Genomic DNA, 19,045 nt, shown 5'->3' with positions numbered 1-19,045 from the left:
TGACCTTTCATATGCAAACTGCTTCATGAATCCGCCACGCCCTGGTTGATGCCTATCGACAAGCACTGTGGCTATCTAGCCGTTGCAGGGCTTTGACCATTTTGGGTTGAATTGTTCTCTATTAATGCAAATTATAAACCTTAACATATTGTGCGCTTACTTATGTACAGTTATTGTGTAGTATTCAGTGGTTAGGCTCTGTCACCATTGGCTTAAATGGGCCGTCTCCTTAATGATGTCATAATAGGTCTCAAAACCCAAGATGACATCATCAAAAGAACAACAGACGAAGGACTTTAAAGGGGCAATTGAGTGCGGAGAAAAAACAGCCAACAATAGTTTTACCCACTCCTGCATCTCTAACAATCCGAAACAGTAAGTTCTGCAGAATCTTATTTTGTTCGATGACATCTTCTTGGGTTTGAGACCTATTATGACATAATTCAGAAGACGGACAATTTCAGCCAATGGAGACAGAGCCTGACTTGGAGATGGCCCTGCCAATAAAAACATTTTGATTTCTCCCGCTCAGTGTTAACAAATTCCCACTTTTTGTCTATTTGTTATCAATACGGCCATCAAGATTGTTCCAAGTTGGTTGTGAAAATTTGGAAACAAACCTTGGTAAATCTAACCAGATTACATAGTGTGGTTGAATGAACAAAATTTGCTAGGTTGAGATAAGAGCCTTCACTCTGTGCTGCAAGATGGGTTTGGTTTTTAGTTTGTCGGATTTTTAGACCAATTTGTCAGTCCATTAGAAGGATCTTGACTGGCAGTATGGTATTTCTAGCTGCAGTGCATTTGTAATAGTAGTGAGCTTGTGGGGAGGTGCTAGTAAAACAGGGATATGATACGGTTTTGGTCTGACAACCATAACTGCTCAATCTCTCCAGAAGAGAAACAGCAAAGATTATGGGAAAGTCCATATTCAGTTTTTCTTGAATGTTTTGTGAAGAATGTTTGTCGGTGCACATAACTACTGCTTCCACCTGTCTGTCTGTCTGTCTGTCTGTCTGTCTGTCTGTCTGTCTGTCCATCCGTCCATCCGTCCATCCGTCCATCTATCTATCTATCTATCTATCTATCTATCTATCTATCTATCTATCTATCTATCTATCTATCTATCTATCTATCTATCTATCTATCTATCTATCTGTCTGTCTGTCTGTCTGTCTGTCTGTCTGTCTGTCTGTCTGTCTGTCTGTCCATCCATCTGTCCATCTATGCATCTATCCATCTGTCCATCTATCCATCCATCCATCTACGCCATACCTGTGATTTATTTTCCATAATTCACGGCTATGACATAATTACAAAGATGTATGGATTTTATCTAATGGGAGGGTCCAGTCTCAGTGATTTCTTTCACTCCAAGTAATGTGTCTCTAAAAAGGACAGTGCATTTAGAGACTGACGACTTCTAACCAGATTGCTGAGTTTCTCCATTGCCCTTTGTTGAGTCAGCACCCTCTCCTTGAAAGGTAAACAAAACCTGAACATTCTAAGTGTCATCTGGCCCACTGTCACCCTTACCCTGCAGAAACCAACTTCAAAAACCCACTCACTTCTACAGACTGTGCTTTTTAACATTAGCATGTTGTTGCGAGCCCCCATTGTGAATATTACAATTAGACATTTTACTTTCTTTCTACTGCAGACAACCAAACAGAAGATTCCAATATCGGACTAATTGTTGTAAAAAAAACACTATCCTGTTTATTTATTTCTAAAATCTATCTCATAGAAAATGCATCAACCTATACATGGGATATAAAAATATTTATCCGCTGCACGTATCACGTTTTCTACCATAAATATGAATGCACCCTTAAGTAACTGGTGCATCCACAAATATTTTAAACTATATTTTCTGGGAAAGGACCGGATATTTTTATTTCAATTTTTAAAAGTGTACATATAGTCAAAATACTTTCTAAGCGTACTTACAATTTTGGTGAAATTTCATGCAGAGTGTATTAAAAATGTTATGTTTTTTTTGTTTTATGGAGGAATACACCCCAAAAAGTAGACACAATCCAGGACAACAAACAATCATTTGATTACAAAATCCTCCGCTAAAGCCCGTCAAATTTCAGAATGCCAACACATGTGATTTATGGGGCGAAAACCTGAAATTCAGGTCTTTCATTAAATATGCAAAATATTAGAGGAAGAACATGATTTTTGAAGTCTACGATGAAAGTGCCTAGTGCTGGAGAAGTTGCCCCACATTGGTGCGAAAGTGCAAGTATCTTAAAGTTACAATGCACTTTTGATAGCTAATTTAAAAATCATGTGGTGACTATAACGTTTTCAGTTTCTACCCAACACAGGGAAATAGCTGCAAACTGTTTGTATCTTTTTTTAATAAGATTTTGCATGCACATGGAGTTTACTTGGACTATTGGTACACTTACACAAATTAAATTATCATGCTGTTTAAGAAAAATAACTTTAAAAACAGCCTAGATTTAGCTTCAATTCTTGCAAGAACAGAACAAGCCCAGTCATAGTACAAGTGGATGGCACAAAAATCTATCAATATTTGGGCACTAACACAAAGGAATCCCTAAAGAGATGTAAGGAGTGCACACATTCGAACTCCGTAACGTCAACGTCCCGCTTTACTACTCAGACAATGTCATTCATTAAAAAAGTAAAGCCTATATTGGAGTCAAATTCAAAATGTTGGGTGCCAATTTCACAGTGGTTTAATGATAGTCAACAAAAGATAAAGTCAACACAAGTATGTATATGTGAACCTCATATGGCCACAGCCTACACCATACTAGACACCACCTAGGAACAATCGTAAAATCTGAGAACCGACGTGCAAACAAGCACGAAGAGGACAATCACAGTGCAATGACAATAAATACCACAAGTACATTTTGGACTAGTCTTATAAAATAAAACCCCAAACAATACATTGAATATCAAAGGTAAATCACAGAGTTTGAAGAATACACTGAGCAAGCAACAGACAACATATTGCAAAGACACATTTTTACACACAGATAGCATAAAACATTCTATCCTTCTAAAATATTTTTTTTTCAAACAAAAGCTTTCGTAGCAACTTATACTTGCAATGCCATGGTACAGCAAATAAGAAATTGTAAAAAAAATTGCAAGTTAAGATTAAGTTCGAGTTGCATATGCACCTTTATTTGGAAATCCCCCTATATTAAAATTTTAATTTTTAAAGTTTCAATTAACAATAGTTATATTCGTAACATTTTTACAAATATGAATTAATGTAGTGGGTGTAGGATTTTTTAACATTATGCTATGTTAAGTTTGAATGTTAGAATGTTGTCTGTTATTATGTGTTGCTACACACATAACATTTTCGGTGTATCCCGTATTATTGCGGGAGAGAGAGAGAGAGAAATATCCCTAAGTGCATCCCTACACAGCTTTGAAGCAACAAATATTTTCTTCATATAACTGTAACTAAACGCCATCTTTCAATTTCGTTCCCACAGCGGTCAATAAAAAACAAAACAACTATACGTTTGTGGTTGCCGCGCACAGAGGGAGTAGTCATTAATTTGCGTACATGATGCAACCTTTGCCTGGCAACCCTAATTCGCCCCGAAGATTAAAAAAAAAATGACTGTACTGAAAGACGTGAGGGGACTTATTACCATATTCAAATCCAATTAATTATTTCTGCTTTGCATATCAAGCAGATGTCGGTCATGGGAAAGGGTCTGTTGACTGAGTCTCACGCCCGCCTCCATTTTGAGTCTGGCTGCCCTCCCATCTGGCGGCCATCTTAGGCAACAGTACAAGTGCAGCACCGGGCGCTAGAATCAGGCACAGTTGGCATCTGTTCCAGCTTGCCTTATTTTAAACAACAAACGGTGGGTGCGATGGAACCCCGCTATCTGCGCATCACCTGTCTTCAGTTGGGTCTGTTGTTTTAGTCACATAAAGCTTCACATCACTTCCTGCGCAATCCAGACCCGAAACCCCTCCCCCGAGAATAACAGTGTTATGTAAGAGCCCCGAAAACATTGACTATATAATCCGCTTTGAGGATAATTCTAATCTACGACAGAGACGCGAATATCCCTCCCCTAACATTGTACACTTTGAATCGGATTTGACATCTGTGACTCAGTAACACCAAGCACACAAAATACTGTTAAAACAACACCTCATAAATCAGCGTCGTTGTGTAGGAGACGGATGCATTCACATGCAGAACTGTTTATCCATCTGGCATTGAAGACAAGTTAGTAAGATTATTGTTATTAGCAATAGAAGTATTATCAAAACAACAATAAAAATACTAGTATGTATGTGTATCTATCTATCTATCTATATATATTTAACATTTTATTCAAAATTATATAACGACTTGGGTGCATGGATAAAATGGATTGTTGCTTAATAGTGAGAATTTTAGTCTCTGAGATTTTCTTTAATGGTTATTTTACCGTGGATTTCTTTAATCACAATTTATCTTGATATGTAAATGTTTCAGTCTTACAAGGACAAAGTTTCATGTTGCTGTTGGCCATCACCATTGTATGTCACATTATCAACCTGCAAAATATTGACTTGCAGCTATGCATAACCAAGATGTTGACTCCTCAAATACTATTAAGATAGGTGTACATATACTATTATTAACACCACCGTTCCATATTTTTTAAATGAAAGGCTACTCAATATACAGATGTGTAGGCTGACATTTTGATTGCTATATTGTGGCGTAATACTGCTTAGAAGGACATAACTTTGTATTCCCTATAGACTTAAATTGAAAAATGTACATATTCCCATATATTTCCACACAAAAGTTGTATACGCCCAATAGATTAGTAGGCAAACAGCTGCATTCTTACCACAGACATGCCGCTGTAAAGTCCCCACATCTACTTGGAAAGCGCTTTACATTTCCTAAGGACTGCAGTCAAGCCGTTCTATAACCCTAGTCTGACGCAACAAAAGCTAAAGGTCCCTCTTAGATGTACATGGACAAAGATGTACATTCTCTGTACACATATGTAATAGCACACTATATTCCCCATAGGCTCACGTGGTAACGTATCTATTTTCACCACAGACTTATATGGCAAGAACTATATATTTCCCATAGACTTACTTGGAAAGTGAAGTATTGTCCGAAGACACTTACTAGGAAACAGTTGTACCTTCACTATGGACCAGTGTCTGTGTGTGTGGGGAATAATAAATAATTTTAAAAACGTACCTAAAGACGCCACCGCCTCAGCACTCTTCTCCGGATCTCCACCCGGCAGTCACTGGGGCACAGGCTCCCTACCCAATCCTGGTCTGAGCAGCCTGGTTTGCCGCTCATACAGTGCCTGGGAGTCTGTGCTTTTTCTCCAACCCGGCTGTACAACACAGCCGGGTAGGAGAAACCTAAGTGCCCATGTCTGTTTGGCCGGCCTAAGATGGCCGTACAAACCAACATGGGAACTTTACAGTGCCCATCACTCCTCCCCCTGCCATGGTCCGGCTCCTCCCTGACCTACACTGACATCGGGTCAGTAAGTCAGTGGAAAATAAAATTATATTTTATTATCATTTTCTTTTTTGGCGACTGACTTTGACAAGTGGGGCGACACTCCTCCGCCAGACTATCTTGATTCCAGTGGCAAAGTGAGCACGGGACCCACGTCTGGGTATACCGTGCTTGTTTCCGGTTCAGGGAGGACCTGGCTTGGCAGTTCGAGCAGGACTGTTCCCAGGATTTGCAGTTGGCTGTGTCTGAACTGGGGTGGCGAGATGACCAAAGAACGATGATGGATTCGACCCAGATCTGTGACTGGGGGTGAGTGTCTGAAAAGTTTTAGGGCTCTGTCAATCATCTCCTCGTGTTTGCTTTGTTCGCCCTAACTTGGCAGGGTATGCCTAGACGTCTGTCCCTTGCTCACTTTGCCACTGGATTCAAGCTAGCCTGACTGATGAGGGGTGTTACCCCGAAACCGGTCCCAGGATGCTTGTTTCCGGTCCAGGGAAAACATGGCTTGGCATTTCGGGCCGGACTGTTCCCAAGAGGCACAGGGTCAAGACTGATTTACATATACATGGGACTGAACTGAGGTGGTGAAGTGAGCTAAAGAATGATGATGGATTCAACCTAGATCTGGAATGGGTGAGTGTCTGAAAAGTTTCAGCGCTCCGTCCATCGTCTCTTTGTGTTTGCTTTGTTTGCCCTAAGTTGGCAGGGTATGCCCTGACACGGGTCTCTTGCTCACGTTGCCACTGGATTCAAGCTAGCCTGGCTGATGAGGGGTGTTAGACCGAAACCGGTCCAGGATGCTTGTTTACGGTACAGGGAAGACATGGCTTGGTAGTTCGGTCTGGACTGTTCCCATGAGGCACAGGGTCAAGACTGATTTGCATATAGCTGGGTCAGAACTGAGGTGGCGAAGTGAGCTAAAGAATGATGATGGATTCAACCCAGATCTGTGACTGCGGGTGAGTGTCTGAAAAGTTTCAGCGCTCCGTCCATCATCTCTTTGTGTTTACATTTTGGAATCAAAGTTTGATTTCACAAATAAGACTTCGCTCTGTGAGGGCTTCAAAAAGGTTAGCGAATGTTGGCAAAACATGGAAAATTTGAAAGCTGTACAAATTGAAAACCAATTTCTAAATACCCAATAAAATTCCAGAGCGACCACTGATTTTATTTTAATTATGGGGCATTCAGAATTCTGATTGATCATCTTGACCAAGCAGAATTTCATTGGAATGGGACATTGGAATTTCAATCTACCTTTTGAAGTCTTGAATTTCTAGAAATATGCTGTTGTGTGACTGTATCTTTGTGAGGCACCATCCTCTCCAGTCCCTGCCGCTCAGTCAGAATTTACCCATCATGCAACAGACTGTCATAACCAGGTGTGTTGGATGGCAAAGCTTCACATCTGAGTCATTTTGTCATCAATACAAATAACGCATTATTAGTTATAGTTATTCAGTGACTGCAGATAACCTTCTGGGTCATTCTAGTGTTCTAAACCCCCTGCCTTATTTAAAACTCTGGAATCTGCTTAACCTCCGGTTTCTCTTTGAGTTTCACAAGTCCTGACCGCGGTTTGGATTCTGCCGCTAACGAGCTTTATCACATGCCCCCTTGTTCTAGAATCACATTTCTTGAAATATATGCTGCCGTTCTCTGCTGCAGGTATACCCTATGGGAATTAAATTCCCCTGTCTTATGTCCTCTCTCTACCTAACTATTCAGATTTAACTTTTTCCATACCTCGTCAGAGGATTTGGGGCACAGACCTGACACCATCAGGCCTAGACTCTAGTAGACTGCGTCTTACCTGTCTTCCAGGCACTCGCATAATACACTATGGCCCTGCTTCCGAGTTGCTCCTTAAATTCTGACCCATGAATGAACGCCTGTTTACTCATAGGTTGGAATTATGAGTTTGGTTTCATTTTAACAAACCCGATAATTATTAGATGTATTAAATAACTCAACAATCGTTAGAGTTTGTTAATGGGGAAAAGCATATGGTATTTACCCTATCATATGGATTTTGGTGCGTTAAACAACAAAAACCTGCATGTTATTCCCCAGAAACTCATAACGGGTGCTATTTGTCACACGCGATAAATAACAAACCCCATGGTATCGTTATTTACCAGGTGCGATAAATAGCGCCTGAAGTTGTAATCAGACCCTAAGTGAGGACGCTGCCACAACCAGGTGGCACAAAACAAGTCTAGGATAAAAATGTCAGCCTGTTTAATCAAAATCCTTTACCAAAGTGAGCAGATGTGTGAATCTAAACTAGACAAAAATGGGAAGCTTGAGATGTTTAGGTGGAAATGTTCAAGCATAGTGCCCTCCCTGTCTTCTCAACTTAAACCTTCCGGGGTGGGGGGGTCAGTGGAAGAAGGAAGGCACGAGCCATTACTGTAGCCACAGCTGGTGGAGTTGACCGCACATGGCCATCGGGGCTTGGAGTGGAGTATATGTTTTTTTTCACCAGATAAACCACAGGCTTTGGGTTAATAGCCCAATAATCATGCCCGCTAGGGGTGTGCGAACACATCATATCTTTTTGGGAGTTCACCTATTGCAGTACAGATCGACTCACAAACTCTCACAAACTCAAAATCTGCATTTAAGTACATTCCATATTCCATGGTGCAGTGTGCCTTTGCCGCATTTTACGGTGGTAAAATTGTGCCAATTCGGTTTCTGTCAATCTGGATTATCAATTTATTCTTGCAAACAATTTCATTTTGAACACCAAAGTTAAAAACAATGGAATGGAATGGCACTAGGATGAACTTCAATGGAATAATGGATTTTAGTAGTTTTTGCTATAACTTTTTCACTCCTTAAATTTATAGAGTGCAAACTTAGCCATGAGGGTAACAAAATGCTCTCCAAAGAAAAGACTGGATACCTATACCAAGCATTTGAGGATAAAAAGGCGTAGAAAGCATGTTTCTTAAACCTGACCAGGGAGGACCTGGCTTGGCAGTTCGGGCTGGACTGTCAAGACTGATTTGCATATGGCTGGGTTCAAACTGGAATGGCATGGTGAGCAAAAAAACGATGGATTTAGGCCCAGATCTCTGTACTGGGGTGAATGTATGACATTGTCCTGCATTCTGTCCATCAACTGTTGTTTTTGCATTTGTCACCCCGAGTGGGACGGGCATGCTCAGATGAGAGTCCCGTGCTCTCCATGCCACTGGAATCAAGCTATCCTGACTGAAGAGGGGTGAAACCCCGAAACCGGTCCTAGGATGCTTGGTTCCAGTCCAGGGAGGACCTGGCTTGGCAGTTTGGGCTGGACTGTTCCCATGAGGCACAGGGTCAAGACTGATTTGCATATGTCTGGGTTCAAACTGGAATGGCATGGTGAGCAACAAACGATGGATTTAGGCCCAGATCTCTGTACTGGGGTGAATGTATGACATTGTTCTGCATTCTGTCCATCAACTGTTGTTTTTGCATCTTAAACCTGACATAGACATTTTTAACACAAGTTTAACTACGATGAGCGTAAATCCCTCAGAGATGGTGTGATTTAGGACATGAAATTGAGGAGGTGGCATGGAGGTGTTTTGAGAAGGCTGAGTGGTGGAGAGTTTGCTGATGATTGTCAGACAATTCCCATCGCCTTTGAATAAAAGCACTTAGTCAAGTGTTGTAGGGTAGTTCGCGGCTAGTTCGCTTTTTGCAAGTAGCCCCAATCGAAGGCATCAAAGTGAATGGTCTGTCTCTAATAGCTCAAGAAGTTCACAAGTGCGGCTTTGTGGCTGGGCTTCAGGTCTCCTAGAACTGTGGGACCACCACAGAAGATGTTACTGCGACGGTTGTGTCTTATTGTTGAGCTCCTGGCTTACTCGAAACATCCAAAAGGTAATAAGACAGAAATACCACAAGAGTAAATCACAGCAAAATCTTTGTTAATCGTGCCTGTATCACAGCAAAATCTTTGTTAATCGTGCCTGTGTAGAAGCACTTATGCAGAGGTTTTTAGGCGTAGAATCACTAATGCAGAGGTTTCCAGCTCGGTCGGGCTCTCCCTAAGTCTAGGAGGGGTAACGTGGACAGCTTTGAGAAAGCGAAGATATGCTCCCCCAAGGGCTTGCGGGCTTCAAGTCGGAAACAGTGAATAATGGCGCAAAACGGAGTCCAGCGTCAGAATTCAGACCCATCAGTATAAAGTTGGCGGTGTGCTATTGAGCGTGTGTCAAGTTCCCATGAAGGCCGCCGCTGAGGTTCTGGATAACGCCGGACCTCAGTGATATGTGTGGCTTTGAATGGAGACTGTTAGCGAGGAGATATTAACGTAACGATGTCCGATTCTTGTTACGGCCACCGACCCAATGGAGTTTTAATCTGACTGTACCATTTGTGTATCTATGTAACGATTACTTGTACATGTTTCATACTTAACCAAACATATCACTTATTATATGTTCTCCCTGTAAAGGACGTTTATAAAAAATAGAAAGTGAGTCTATGAATAGCAATGCTTAGTTAGCATAAGAGTGAATCCCTGCGCTGACCAACATGTCACCTGTATGACCAGGGCTTTAAGTTGGCCGGGTCCTGCCGGTGCTCAGCTCTAAAAAGCAGGTGCTGGGACGGGTCTCTATCGGGCTCTCCATCTTTACCTTTACCCTCAAGGTGAAAAAAATAATCTTAACTCCGCAGCAGTATCACTGCTCAAACTTAACAACTATGCAACTAACAACCATTGGCAAAGCCAATAGCCCTGGCTTGTTGTATGTGTAATGTTACCTGTTATACATCAGGATGCAATGATAGAAGCAGAAAAATACCAGTCGGGCGGCACACTATGCTAAGCACAGATTTCTAGTTTAGGTGTTTTTAAGCCACGCCTTTAATTACATTGGCCACCCCCTTTAAGAGGACCCCCCCAGTTTTTTCATTCCACTTAAAGCCCTGCGTTTACCTCAGCCGCCCACTGGACCCATGTCATGGTAGTGTATGTCAGCAGTGGTATTTGCACCGTGCATGCTGGGACATGTAATTTCACATACCCCACTAGACCTATACGCAGTGCTTTAAATGGGCAGGTACTGAGTACCAGCACTACTTTGATTTGGAGGAGTGACTGCGTGCACTTCTCAGCAGAGCTGCAATACTTCTAATGGGAGAGTACCGGCACTAAAATTAAGTAAGTAAAGCACGTAACAAACATTTGTAAAGCGCAAACGTTCACCTTGCAGGTATCTGGGCGCTATGTGCTGTGCCGTAGGGGATACCTGGATTGCTGGAATGCCATTCCGAGCTCTGCCTCAAAGGCAAGCCTGCTTAGCGCTGTCTAAAAACCACCCTAAGGCCATGGGGGGGGGGCAGATAACGGCTGTGGGGTGCCACAGGAGGACGGTAGGACAGGAGGAGGGTCAGTCATGTCTCTTGTGCTCCTAGACGCACAGCTGACTCGACTCTGGTCTAACCCCAGCTGCTGCGCCCTTTCGGAGGCACCAGACTGTCACGACATCCCTAGATTTCCCGGAGGGCCTGGGCTCCTCGGTCTGACGCCCAGCAGGCACCGCCCCCTCGTCGGCGACGTGCCTTCTGCGTGACACTTGCTCCGCGCGCCACAGCACGACGTCACCGGACCGGCTCGAGACTTCTCAGGAGGAATGGCCAGCTCAGTTTATCCTAATCAATGAAATGCAATTAGCCGCACTGGCCGGGCACGCTCCACTCCATCCGGTGGGTAACACCGAGCTTCTGATGCAGGGCACGAGGGTCACGCACGCAGAGCGTCTGTGGACCCTGGGCACGAGGGTCAGGCAGGGCGTCTGTGGACCTCTGGGCACGTGGGTCAGACGCAGGACGACTGTATACCTCTGGGCACGTGCAGGGCCGGCTCTAGGGTGGTGCGACTGGTGCCACCGCACCGGGTGCTGGCTTGTTTTTGAAGCACCTGCTGCAGTGTTTCTTTACCTGGCAATTACCAGGCCTCACAAAAATGTCACGATAACTGGTGTGATTAATTATCTTCCTGGAGAGAGATCAGTCTTTTGTATAGTTGAGGTTTTGACTTATGTGAAGTTAGTGCAGTACCAAGTAGATTACAGAGTGCATATAATGTAAACAGATCAGCAGGTTACTGCTTTTAAAAGAGACATCCTTTTGTTACTTGCAATTTTGAACTTAGGGTCCTAATATTCAATAGTGAGCTATTAACTTTCATCACAGAACTGCATGCACACTGCAAAGTATACATTAGAACATTGATTAATGTTGCTTATTGGGTTAATTTGGCAAGAAATCGATTCTTATTATCAAAGAAAACTCCCAACTATGGTGTTTCTTTTTCGACTCCGAGTTCGTGGTCGTTGGGGGCGCCAACAAAGATTGTTGCACAGGGCGCCACCAGTGCTCAAGCCGGCCCTGAGCACGTGGGTCACGCAGGGCATCTGTTCTGCACGTGGGAAACAGTGGGCGGGGCCAACAGGTAAGTATGAGAGTAACACTGGACATCCGTGTAATGCTGGGCATGCAGCTAGCACTGGGCCTGTCTCCAACATTTGGCACGCGGCTCGCTAGAGGTGGGCATGTCACTGAAAGGGCCGGATGCGGATTCTGGCTCAGCTCGAGATCCTCTGGACTCTCTCGAGCCCAAGACGAGTCGAGCTTTCATACTGATTCAGTCTGCCACCCAGGCTCTGACGTCATGTCCCAAGAATTAAAACAGGAAATACGGAGTGAGAAAGAGACCCCCGTCTAGTGGCTGGACTGCACAACGTTCATCCAGAAACCCTGGGTCAGTCCTACCAAATGTGCCTCCCGCCACTGCGCTTGTGGGCGGGTCGCGCTTCATAAAAAACATTCCAGTAACATGTTTTGAAGCCTCAGAGTGTGGTCTGGGGCCTGCTACTGACATAGCAGTGCCAGAGACAGGACTTTGGATACCGGCATCCACCAGACATTGGGAAATGAGAACTGATAGTTCATCAAAGAGAGGAGGGGTCTGGCAGCATTAATGTGTGGGGTAACGCATAATAAGTTAGGTATCCTTTTTCTCATGTTACATATGAAGTATATAAATTATAAAAGAAAAAAATGGATAAACCGTGGTGCAAAGCCGAGAGGGAAGGAAGATGAAGGTGGGGGTGCAGAAAGAGGTATCTCCTTGGGAGAAGGGAAAGATGCGTCACTACAGGGCTCTGTGTGGGGGGAGGCACAGAAGTGGCCTCTTCATCAGCTGTGGAGGCCGCAAGCGTAACACATGGGCACGGTAAACCCACCTTGTACAATTACAAACTTCAGAAATATTTTGCCAACAGTCATTTAAAGACACAAACATTGTTGAGTGGAAGGTGCCAGGAGCCCATGGAGCGCGACGGGCGAGGAGGGGAGTGCGTTGGAAAGAGATCCTTTGATTGGAGGAGAGAAAAGGAGTAAATCAACTTTGATGTGTTGATGCTAAAATCCGAACTATTTAACCTGAACGAGAGCAGACGATGAGGCCCCTGTGGTACTGATTGCTCAAGTAGGGTATATTATTCTGTGTAGACCTGCAGAATACCCTACAGCGGATTAACGTCGAACACTTGTGCTGTGTTCCTCACGCCGCTTACCACCATGACGGTATTACGCACTGTGACCCAAGAAAGGACCAGTCTGATCACTTCCCTGCGGCACGCTACATGTCTACCCCATCCCAACCAAGCACTTCGCGACAATGTAGCATACTGCCCATTGGTGACTCGTCAGAGATATGAATCGCCATACAAACGCAACTAAAATTACACTTAGGGTAGAACTCCTAAAACACATCCTGCCAGGCCTAGATTCACCACGCAGGCGGCGACTGAGCTTGTTGTCCAGCTAAAGATGCCACAGAAACTGGCAAGCCCTTCAGCCTCAACCTTGAGACACCAAAACCATACACCCCGGCTCAAGGAATAAGAAACAACCACCTGTCCGAGTGTATGAACAGTCAACAGTATGCAAAACATGCTATCACAAGCAGAGTTTACACTAGTGAGTGGTGATAACCCTTGGGGCCTTACAGAAAGTCTCTGCCTTAAGTGCTACAAGGCTATGCCAGTGCCAGAATATGTACTAGACGACACATGTCTATTACGCACATATATGTTTACACCATTGCAATAAAGTGAATGTGACCCATTAAAAATGTTATTTAGAGCAAATGTACTAACCCACATTATTACTAAAGTACAAAGGTCAAATTTAAATTTATTACCATACTAAAGCAAAAATGAAATGAGGAAAACATTGTTTACTGCCTCACGGATTGTGTGTACCGATCACTGTACACACACAAACAACTGCTTCTCCTCAATGTCATTTCAACTTACTGCACAAATGTAACCCGTAGCATCCTGGCTTTGGGTAAATACATTTGGCTAAATGAAACCTACACACTACATGTAATGGCATAAGTCATGTATGCAGGTGCATGTAGTATTATTATACTATTTATTAATTCTGTGGGGGGAGGGGAGTGGTCTCTTGCACCACTCAAGGTTCCACGTCTTGCGTGTCATGGCCCGCCCCACACTCAACAATGGTCATAAATAGCACATTACAATCTGCACATACCGTAGATATTACAATCAGAGGTCACCCTCTGTGTCTTGTGTGTGCGTGAGGCTGAACCCCCCAGGTGCAGCGGAGAAGTGCTGAGGGCTTCTGTTTGTGGGGCTACACCAGTGTTGGGGTGGTTGACCGAGTGCCTGAACAGGAGGATGGAGGATGCTGAGAGGGGGCCAGAGGGGGGCCTGAGATGCGGGTGTCTCTGATGAGGATGACAGCCATGCTCCCATGCATCCCATGCACAGGATCACAGACCCTGTTTACGGATACACAGGGAAAGGTGAGGTTGTCATCTCTAATGTTTTGGACGCTCGACCTAGGAGATGCAGTTTCCTCCTCACTGACTCCCAGGGATCTCTTGTCTGCAGAGAGGGTGTGTGCGAACAGCAGCTGCGGAGGGGTGCACACCGGGGAGTAGAAGGCCAGGCGCGACCCCTGCCAGAGCCCACAAGGCCGGAGAGTAGGGGTATTAGATTAAAGATGCATGCAGCACCTACAGAAAAATGTAAACCCTCACTGCCTCTCGTCTCCTCTCTCTTTCTCTCTCTCTGTCCTTATTTCTTTACTTTTCTGTCTTTCGACTCCTTTTTCTCTCTCCCTGTCTTTCTTTTCCCCTTCTGTCTCGGTTTCTCTCCCTCTTTCTCTCTCCTTCTGCCTTCCCGCCTCTCTAACTTTATCTGTTTCTCTGTGTCCTCCACTTTTCCACTTCTCTATTGTCTCTCTCCATCGCCCCCTCTTTCTCTCCCTCACTCTCACATATATCTCTTTCTTGCTTACCCCCTCAGGACTGAAGTATTTACAAACTTTGAGTATTGCTAATCAGTGTTATAACAAAACCTTTCAAATTCCTTTAAAACAAATCAGTTTAAGGGACATTCTGGTTATTATCTACAACATAATAATAACTTAAAATCAACTGTTTCGGTGAACTGTGCACCTGAAACATCCACAGTTTACTGCTTGTGACCTCACACGTGACATCGCAAATAAAATCACAGCGACATTACTTATGATATCATCAGTGGTAACATTGTTGGCATCACTTACGAGACACCCCTTTATATTTTTCCCCATTGGTTTGCAGCCGCTGAGAATGTAACCTTTCTACTCTATATGATTTCCGTGAGGACATCTAGTGGCGGACAATGGTATTGGTTAAATACCTGCCTGTGTGAGGGCATCTAGTGGCGGAGAGTGGTACTGCAGACTTACATCTGCATCCCATGTCTGTGTGTTTGTATATGTAGGACATCTGTTCAGTCAATTTAGAGACCTACCTGCCTGTTGAAACTTTGTGACAACTAATTTCTGACTGTGCAATATAAACAAACACCCAGGTACAGTTTTTTTTAGAGAAAAAAATATTTTTTCGTCCTTCTGATATTTTGTCGCGGCCTTCCTGTCGGGGGGTATGGTGAGCCCAACATGCCCTCCCCTAGTCAAAAAATAAATAAAAAAATAAAATAAGTTGAGTATAGGTTTCACAAACTCCGGGGCACTTCATGAACTTCAACCTTTCTGGTGAAGGCAAATTATAAGCTCTTTACAGCCAATCAGATCCCAGGTTAGATTACTATTTTGGTTAAGAAACCAGATTGAGGTATTCCCATTGACATATCTATAATTTTTTATCTGCATTTTTGGACTCCCCAAAAATCAGCTGATCACGTTTTATCAAACTAATCAATATTGATAAAGGAGATCAAATCTTATATTCTGATTCAAGTCTAGTGTAAATTTGTCAAATTTTGCACTGTACCGGAGTCCAAAAATTCCTATGTGTATTTGAAAGCGGGGTGCAAGTTTTGGAACCCCTAACTTTCCCATTATTTTATGGTGTCTGGATGCCATAGAAGAAAGCTCAAAGAGAGGCCCTTAAAGGCTTGTCAGGAGGCACCTTGTATGAAGCAAAGAATTATGGCTACATTTTTTAAGCCTCTCCCTTAATTTATGTAGGCCACACCTTTCGGAAAGGATTAATATGTACGCTTCGTTGGCCACGCCCCCCTTTAAGGACTCCCACCTCTTTCATCGCCTTTAAAAGTCCAGATTGGCACCCATCACTTTTTCTGTCTCTATAACCTTTCTTTATATTTACTGCAGAAGGTTCCCTGAGACTTACATCCTTGTCCACAGACAGCACTACACAAAAGTCGTAATTGAATACAGGAGTAAATACGCGGCTGTGCTATGCTGTACTCATCAGGCGCAAGTGCCTCTTAGAAGTAAGCCTCCAGTTTCACAAAAATGTGAAGTTTCAAAGATGTACCGCACAAAATAATTTAGAGACAACAGAAATGTTAAGGTAAATCTGGAGCAGTTATTTCAAATGCCAGGCAGCACTCAGCAGACCACCTGCCTATCACGGGCGAGCTTCGACTCTTCAGAATTTTCCAGCTGTGCTGTTTTTAAAGCTTTAGGCTGTCTTTATTTTGGATTCTAGTGGCACCCAGTGGGGCTTGGACCATTCAAGGCAGCCAAATGGGGCATTGAGTAACTAGATGAAAATGTTCTCTGTACCTATTTATTTTGTTATTTGGTAAAGCGCTATGTTTCATGCACTTCAGAGCGCTAGTCTATCTCGCAGGTGCTGAACTGGTGTATGACTGGGCCAAGCAGCACTGCGCTCTGTATAGCTGGGGTTGGTCCTGGGATAGTAGACATGATTTAATGCACTGGCTCAGTTACCCTGGCTGCAAAAGCTTGGAGTGCACAGAAGAAAGATTAACTAGCAGTAGGAGGCGCTACTTTGAGTTTGCAAAGAGAGGCAACACCAACGTCTTTCTCGGGTGAGCGAAAATGAAGCTAGTGTAGAGCTCTTAGTGCCCCGAAAGGGGTGATGAGAATCCATTTCTTACTTCCTGGTTCTTTTACTATGGTTACAGACTTTATCAATTCCAAAGGAAATATTGCATTTCACAAGCAGAAAATGCAAAATGGCGGCCATTATGTACTACAAGCGCAATTGCATTGAGGTCTTACCTGTCCAACTTTTAAAGGTGAGGAGATGGAGTCGCAGAAGTGGTCAGGCCTGTGTTTGTGTGTATAAGACGAGGCTCGTGTGTTCTCTGGGATCCATTCGTGCTCGCCCGATGCGTGTGGTCACTGGGATGCTGCCGAAGCATCGCTGAGGGGTTATATCTTGGCTCAGTTTGTGCTGCGGGGGTGTCCTGCAGGGTCAGTGGATCATATAGAAGTATTTCCAGGCTTTTCCTGTCGCTGCACTGCTCCGTCTGGGAGGGGTTTCATCCCAGTGATGCTCTTGAGCTGTTAGGTACCAAAGGAGAGGGATCGGGGGGGCTTTTTCCGCTCACAAAGAGTGAGTGGGAGGTCCAAACTGGTAAGGTGCCCCGGCAATGAAGTTATAAGAACGAAGACTACCAGTAGTTCCTCAAGGAGAGGAAAGAAGTGGAGATGAATCAGTGAATTAAGCCTGGAAGGACTACATGTATACTATGTGTAAAGTGGGTAATCCTTTTGTTGGATTGTGATGCCCTCACACACCCTTTCAGGTGTCATGCCACCTGAAAGGGTGTGTGAGGGCATCACAATCCAACAAAAGGATTACCCACTTTACACATAGTATACATGTAGTCCTTCCAGGCTTAATTCACTGATTCATCTCCACTTCTTTCCTCTCCTTGAGGAACTACTGGTAGTCTTCGCTCTTGAGCTGTTGCCTCGTGGCTAGAGTGCAGCATCGGTTGCCCTCCCTGGCCAGCCAGTGCTGTGCTGCATTGTTAGAGCTTTGCTGTGGGTCACCCTCAGCTGGCAGTGAGGGCAGGGTCACGGGGGGGCTGCCGGAGTGTTGCCGCGTTGTTGGAGCTCGGCTCTGCCTTGTTCTTTGTTGGTAGTGTACCTGTGACTGGAATGCCCTTGAAGTGCTGTTGTGAGGTGGGACCATGGTTCTGTTTTGCTCTTGGCCTGGGTGGTGCAGTCATGCTGTCTCAGGGATGTGGCTGACGTGTTCTTGTGTGGCTGGATGTCAGACTCCTTCTCTCCTGGCTGGCAGGTGGGTTCAGTCGCTTCCATGGAGTGCTGTTGTGACGCTCCATGTCAGGAGTTTTAGGGTCCTGCACTTCGCATGGAGTCGGGTGCAGCCACGGGGGTGCACGTAAAGTGTCGCTGTGTGGTTTGCGGCTTGACTCAGTCACACGTGTGGCTGGCGTGAGAGAAGAGAGGGTCAGTGCTGTGACTGAGGTCCTGCTACAGCTGTGCAGCTCGGCTGCTTCTCTTTGCCTTCCTTTTGTCCAGGTGGTTTTGGGGGCTGCTGTGTGTGCATTTTACCTGGGGTAGGGGATAGAAAGATCTGGCAGCGGTGCGCGGGTGGAGCTGGGTTGGACCATGCTCTCAGGTTCCAGGAAGGGTACAGTTGTTGTGGAGTGACTGAAGTATTCGGTTGGGATTCATCTCGTTTCAGTCTTTGTTTCAGGGCGTGGGTGCAACAATTGGGAGGCGGCTGAAGTATACCTTTGTGGTTGACTTCACCTCTGTTTTGCTCTTGGATGGATGGTGAAGTGCAGACACAGCAAGGAAGCACCTTTGTTGCAGCACCGAGGCACAGGCGACGCATCCCAGTTGTAGAAGAGAGGTGAGAAAACCCCACCCTGGGGATGGGGTGGGGGGGGCAGTAATTAATCCCTCTGCACACTGGGCACCAGGGCTTTTTCTTGGTCTGTTTCTGGATGTGTTTTTTCTGTTCTTATTCACAGATCTTACTGCGCAGGAGCAGGTTTTAAGAGAGGCTTCTCCTCTGCTCACATTCTGATGGATTTATTTCTCTTTTCCCTTCTTGTCCTGGCTGTCTCTGCCTTCCGTACTTTGCTGGACCCATCTTCAAACCTGCAAAGAGTGAGATAAAAAGAGGACTTAACTGGCGTTCCTTTTTATTTGCAATTGAAACAATGTAATTGAATACTTATTTAAGGCTCTCACTCTGCGGACCTGTTGGCCTCTAGGCGCTGTGTGACACAC

At 44.4% G+C, this 19,045-nt stretch overlaps 1 long non-coding RNA gene across 1 annotated transcript in view; it reads right to left on the bottom strand.

Moving 5' to 3' along the window:
• Positions 1 to 17,514, bottom strand: part of LOC146772268 (uncharacterized) — a 56,325-nt gene extending 38,811 nt beyond the window's left edge. The window contains exon 1 of the long non-coding RNA XR_014972123.1: positions 17,054 to 17,514. This is a non-coding gene — a long non-coding RNA (uncharacterized LOC146772268). The remainder of the gene's footprint in view (positions 1 to 17,053) is intronic.
• Positions 17,515 to 19,045: the final 1,531 nt, after the last annotated feature.

The sequence above is a fragment of the Triturus cristatus genome, chromosome 12 (genome assembly GCF_964204655.1).
Source record: "Triturus cristatus chromosome 12, aTriCri1.1, whole genome shotgun sequence".
In the NCBI taxonomy this organism is placed as follows: Eukaryota; Metazoa; Chordata; class Amphibia; order Caudata; family Salamandridae; genus Triturus; species Triturus cristatus.
This window is presented reverse-complemented; position numbering and strand designations above follow the sequence as displayed.